This window comes from Etheostoma spectabile, chromosome 9 (assembly GCF_008692095.1).
Source record: "Etheostoma spectabile isolate EspeVRDwgs_2016 chromosome 9, UIUC_Espe_1.0, whole genome shotgun sequence".
Lineage (NCBI taxonomy): Eukaryota > Metazoa > Chordata > Actinopteri > Perciformes > Percidae > Etheostoma > Etheostoma spectabile.
Genome location: NC_045741.1, coordinates 3098365 through 3104132, shown reverse-complemented (window position 1 = coordinate 3104132; position 5768 = coordinate 3098365). Strand labels below are relative to the sequence as shown.

The 5768-nt window shown below is 47.3% G+C and overlaps 1 long non-coding RNA gene across 1 annotated transcript in view; it reads right to left on the bottom strand.

The window, feature by feature from the left end:
- The window catches only part of LOC116695071 (uncharacterized), a 20180-nt gene extending 15810 nt beyond the window's left edge, over positions 1-4370 (bottom strand). The window contains exon 1 of the long non-coding RNA XR_004333343.1: positions 4319-4370. This is a non-coding gene — a long non-coding RNA (uncharacterized LOC116695071). The remainder of the gene's footprint in view (positions 1-4318) is intronic.
- Positions 4371-5768: the final 1398 nt, after the last annotated feature.

Here is a 5768-nt window from a genome sequence, read left to right as displayed (position 1 = left end):
AAAAACTAAAGAAATTCTACGTTAAAGTAGTTTATTTATGTTCTTTTTTCCGTTATAACTGACAGTCAAACTGGACAATAAAAGAAAGTACTATGGCGTTCATTGTTTGTGTTTGTTCATCTTTCACAAAGGGTTTAACCTGAGCCAGACGGACAACAAAGATAGAAATCATATATCCATACAGGGATAGTAGTATACAGTTGTTGAAACATAATAAAATGTATGACCCACTGGTATCCGATAAGTACTCGGTATTGACCATATGCAAGTTCAAGTATGGGTATCCATCCATCCATCCATCTTCATCCGCTTTATCCGGTAGCGGTCGCGGGGGCAGCAGCTCCAGTAGGGGACCCCAAACTTCCCTTTCCGCGCCACTCACACTCCCCTGGGATCCCGAGGCGTTCCCAGGCCAGGTTGGAGATATAATCTCTCCACCTAGTCCTGGGTCTCCCCGGGCCTCCTCCCAGCTGGACGTGCCTGGAACACCTCCCTAGGAGTCGCCCAGAGGCACCTTACCAGATGCCCGAACACCTCAACTGGCTCCTTTCGACGCAAGAGCAGCCTCTACTCCAGCTCCTCTATGTGACTGAGCTTCTCACCCTATCTCTAAGGAGACGCCAGCCACCCTCCTGAGGAAACCCATTTCGGCCGCTTGTACCCTGGATCTCGTTCTTTTCGGTCCATGACCCAGCCTTCATGACCATTGGTGAGGGTAGGAACAAAAATTGCCCGGTATATGAGAGCTTTGCCTTCTGGCTCACTCTCTTTTCGTCACAACGGTGCGAAAACGATGTAATACCGCACCGGCGGCTCGCTTCTCTGACCAATCTCACGCTCCATGGTCCCTCACTCGCAAACAAGACCCAAGTACTTAACCTCCTTCACTTGGGTAGACTCACTCCCCCCCGAAGAAGCACTCCATCGGTTTTCCTACTGAGACCAGGCCTCAGATTTGAGGTGCTGATCCTCATCCCAGCCTTCACACATCGGCTGCGAACCGATCCGGAGGTGCTGAAGGTCACAGACCGATGATGCCATCAGACCACATCATCCCAAAAAACAGCGATGAGATCCAGAGCCCACCGAACTGCAACCCCCTCCCGCCCCACACGCTCGTAATCCTGTCCTAAATATTACAAACAGATTGGTGACAAAGCGCAGCCCTGGCGAGGCCACCTCACCTGGACCAGTCCGACTTACTGCCGAGAACCGGACACAGCTGCTCTTTGGTCATACAGAGATTGGATGGCCCTGAGAAGGACCCCTCACCCCATATTCCCGCAGCACCTCCCACAATTTCTCCCAGGGGACCCGGTCATACGCCTTCTCCGATCCACAAACACTGTAGACTGGTTGGGCATACTCCCAGGCCCCCTCCAAGATCCTTGCGAGAGTAAAGATCTGATCTTTGTTCCACGACCAGGACGGAATCCGCATTGTCCTCTCAATCCCGAGGTTCGACTATCGGCTGAAACCCTCCTTCCAGCACCTTGAGTAGACTTTACCAAGGAGGCTGAGAAGTGTGATACCCCTTGTAATTGGCACACACCCTCTGGTCCCCCTTTTGTGAAAGGGGACCACCACCCCGATCTGCCACTCTTAGGCACTGTCCCCAGACTTTCACACAGTTGAAGAGGCGTGTCACCAAGACCGCCCCTCCACACCCGAGCCTTCAGCATTTCTGGACAGATCTCATCAATCCCTGGGGCTTTGCCCTGTGGAGTTGTTTAACTACCTCGTGACTTCCACCAGGGAAATTGACGACAATCCCCATCTCCTCCAGCTCCTCCACCACAGAGGCGTGTTACTGGATTTAGGAGTTCCTCAAGTGCTCCTTCACCGCCCTATTACCTCCTCAGTTGAGGTCACAGCATCCATCCTTACTGTTACAGCTTGGATGATTCCTCGCTTCCCCCCTCCGGAGTGTGCGAACGGTTTTCCAAAAGCACCTTGGTGCCGACCGAAAGTCCTTCTCCATTTCTCTCCCCACACCCGCTGCTTTGCCTCTGTCACGGCAGAGGCTCTGCCCTTCGGCCCGCGTCACCCGCAAACTGCCTCCGGATTCCTCCGAGACCATATCCATCGGAAAACTCCTTCTTCAGTCAGACGGCTTCCCTGACCACCGTGTCCACCAGGGTGTTCGTGGGTTACCGCCCTTTGAGCACCTAAAACCCTAAGACCACAGCTCGCCGCCGCAGCTTCAGCAATGGAAACTTTGACATTGTCCACTCAGGTTCAATGCCCCCAGCCTCCACAGGGATGTCCGAAAGGTGTGAGTTGAAAGTCCGTCGACGGGCCTCCTCCAGACGTTCCCAGTTTACCCGCACTACCCGTTTGGGCTTACCAGGTCTGTCCAGAGTCTTCCCCCACCCCTACCAACTCACCACCAATGGTGATCAGTTGACAGCTCTGCCCTCTCTTCACCCGATGTCCAAAACATACGGCCTCAGATCAGATGAAACAATTATAAAATTGATCATTGACCTTGGCCTAGGTGCTCTGGTACCAAGTACACTTATGAGCATCCTATGTTCGAACATGGTGTTTGTGATGGACAATCCATGACAGCACAGAAGTCCACTACAGACAACCACTCTGGTTTAGATCAGGGAGCCGTTCCTCCCAATCACGCCTCTCCAAGTATCTCCATCATTGCCCACGTGTGCATTGAAGTCCCCAGCAGAACTATGGAGTCCCCTACTGGGCCCATACAGGACTCCATTCAATTCTCCAAAGGCCGAATACTCTGAACTCTTGTTTGGTGCATGCCACACAACAGTCAGAGTTTTCCCCCCATAACCCGCAGGCTAGGGAGGCGACCCTCTCGTCCACCGGGTAAACTCCAACGCAGCGGCACTCAGGCGGGGACTGTGAGTATCCCACACCCGCCCGGCCCTCAAACCTGGCAACTCCGGAGTAGGACAGAGTCCAACCCCTATCCAGGATTACTTGCCGAACGATCCGTGCTGAGGTAAGCCCCACCAGATCTAACCGGTAGCGCTCCACCTCCTGCACAAGTATGGGTATCGGGAAGCACAAAATCAATATCACGTCCCCTTCAGTCAGGCACAAGATCTGACCATAACTACACTTATCCTTTCCATAAACTGTCATTGCTTCAGCCTTTTATTTCAGTTGCAACCCCGGCAGGTATAAATTGTATTGATTGTATAGATTGGTCAGTAGGCGGTGCTTTTACATCGGTTGATCTCTAATCTCCGGTAACAAGTAATCCACTGTCATGATACAGAAAACCTTGTCGTACAGTGTGCCCAATGTGAGGAAACTGTGCGATTACATTCAATATTGCCATAACTATATAACTTGTATTAAAAAGATATTGAAGTGTACTTAGGTCGGCTGCTTTCAGTAGTCTGCTAAAAACAATGTTTTGACATTGTGTTGAATTTGAAATGAATACAAGTAATTTCCAAAATTCCCTTTTTTAACAAATTCAACATTTAATTGAATTTAAAAAGACATGCTATAAAAGTGACAGTTGAAGTGCAGTTTTAATATTTTCTTTCAATTGACACACACAAAATCTGTGAGTGTCTTACGTGATATGTCACAGTCTTTCGTGATGTATTTATTGCACCAGTTGATATCTCGATGACCATATAAAACCCCCCGATATTGTGCATCCCAAGTAGAGGCCACAGAGAACAGCCGGACACAGACCATGTTGAAGCAGAGACTGTAAACAGAGGGACACTCGGGACCGATGGCTGACTCTTCAACACGCAGACAGACACACACCCTAAACATGTCACAAACACATTCAAAATACATAAAAACCTAGGCCCGGCAGCCAATACACTGGCGGAAACCCTGGCTTGATTTGACATGCAGCGGAGGTTTCTATGAGCCAAGGAAGCATTTTCCGCATCCCAGTGGACTGTTTTAATTATAGGAAGCCCAGATCGTGAATAATATTCGTTTAGTTTTGTGGTCCTAGGTCAACATCGGTTCCGCTCACCTGCCTGATGTGTGCTAACCAGGGTTGCTAAACACACATCATGTAGTGGCAAAACATAAAAATTGGTGCAAATAATGAGGTCCGCCATCCTCCTAAGGTTAATCCTTTATTCCATAAATGATAAATGCATTTAATATCACAGACTGACCGTGACTGATTAAAGACGAGATCTAAAAACATCACTCGTACACAGCGGAGGTTGAAACACTGTGTGGCTTCCCAGTCCCTGATTCCTCCACCCCCCCCCCTCACCTGTGTTTACCTTTCTAACCTCTGATTAGCACACATACACACTGGTGTTCAGGTGACGTATTGAACAAACCTACCCCCCCCCACACACGCACACATACACGGCTATACACGCACGCAGCAAATTTGGCTACAACACATCACAATAGGCTGAGTTGCGACAGGAAGCCTGGAGCTTTGACAACATTTTATCCTGAATTTAACTACTGATATGAGTGTCTCACACATGAAGGGCTACACGGTGAGTGGACCGGTGCGCACCTCTGTCTCGCTTGCTCCTCTCTATTCTCTTTTTATTCTCTCCTAGCTTCTCCTTTTGTGTTACTTCACTCTGTTTCTTTTTCATGTTGCTTTCTTGTTGTGAGTGGGATCTGATGCTATTTTAGTCCAATCTTGTTCGCCTAAGATTCATTCTGTGTAATTATTGGACAGTATCCCCCACAATGCCTCGACATGTACTACATTCACCAGCCCACAACCCCCCCTACTTTCTGCTTCCTCCTCCTTCCTTCTTCTTAACCTCTGGGGACTTTTGTAAATATGTCTCATCTGAGATCGCTAGTGCCAATATGGCACCTGACTTTTTCTACCAATTACAAAATGACTCTTTTCAAATCCTTGATTAGTATAAACGCTGCTCTTTCACATGGTTGTGTGGAGTTGTGCTGAGCTATAGCTGATCTTTTGAATCAAGAGCTCTTCTGACATCATCTGTCATAATTGTTCTTCCACTGCCAACCACAATGCAGAACACATTAAGTGTTTCTGGCCCTGTTGGCCTGTTGACGTTGGTCCTTATTAAACATGCAGCTGGAAACAGGATCGGAATAAAAACCCTGGTACTTGTACTGCATGGATATTTAATGTCACAACATTCCTGAAAATAGGGAGTTTGTGTAATGTGCAATGGAATCACTACACAAAGTTAGTTTGGGTGAGCCATTCTGGTATTCAATATCATTGAGATTAGAGCTGGGCAATATATCAATATTGTATTGATATTGTGATATGAGGCTAGATATCATCTGAGATTTTGGATATTGTAAAATGGCATAAGTGGTGTCTTTTCCTTGTTTTAAAGGCTGCATTGCAGTAAAGTTGTTATTTTCTAAACTTACGAGACTATTCTAGCTTTTCTATTTACCTTTACCTACTTAGTGATTATATCCACATTACTGATGATTATTCATCAAAAATCTCATTGTGTAAATATTTTGTGAAAGCATCAACATTACAATATTGTTGCGATATCGACATCGAGGTATTTGGTCAAAAATATTGTGATATTTTATTTTCTTCCTATCACCCAGCCCTAAATGAGATACCTTTTACCTACATGCATTTGTATAGAGTTACTCTTGGCAGATTTGAGGAAAGCCCAGGTCTTCCCTTTCTGGTTTTGGTCAGGCTCATATGACTGTGTGTGTTTCTCGGTGTAGTGTTGAAATATTGCTCTCTCAAGCTTTCTTGCGGCCTCTGCCTTGTTCGTGTCGCTAGGCTTTTCCAGGTAGGACTAGACCAGTACTCAATATAGAAA